The sequence below is a fragment of the Atta colombica genome, unplaced genomic scaffold (assembly GCF_001594045.1).
Source record: "Atta colombica isolate Treedump-2 unplaced genomic scaffold, Acol1.0 scaffold344, whole genome shotgun sequence".
In the NCBI taxonomy this organism is placed as follows: domain Eukaryota; kingdom Metazoa; phylum Arthropoda; class Insecta; order Hymenoptera; family Formicidae; genus Atta; species Atta colombica.
Genome location: NW_017259453.1, coordinates 77,582 through 77,929, shown reverse-complemented (window position 1 = coordinate 77,929; position 348 = coordinate 77,582).

Here is a 348-nt window from a genome sequence, read left to right as displayed (position 1 = left end):
CTCTCTCTCTCTCTCTCTCTCTCTCTCTCTCTCTCTCTCTCTCTCTCTCTCTCTCTCTCTCGAAAAAAAAACTGGAGAACGCCGCGCCGCCGGAAATTTCCTTTTTCGTTCGCGCTTTATCGCTTTCCAGGTCCACTATCGCTGCTTTCCTTATCAGCCATCAACGGGTCCACTTTTACTGCCACTTACGCAACTCAGCACATTATCACAACAACAATATACCCGAACGCGGCGGGATGCGGTCACCGGGAACGACTGACCACGAATCACCGACCATCCGCGATGGCAAATGACATGTCCCTCCTCTCGCGGAATCACGGGATCACGGGATTTGGCGATCACACGGAA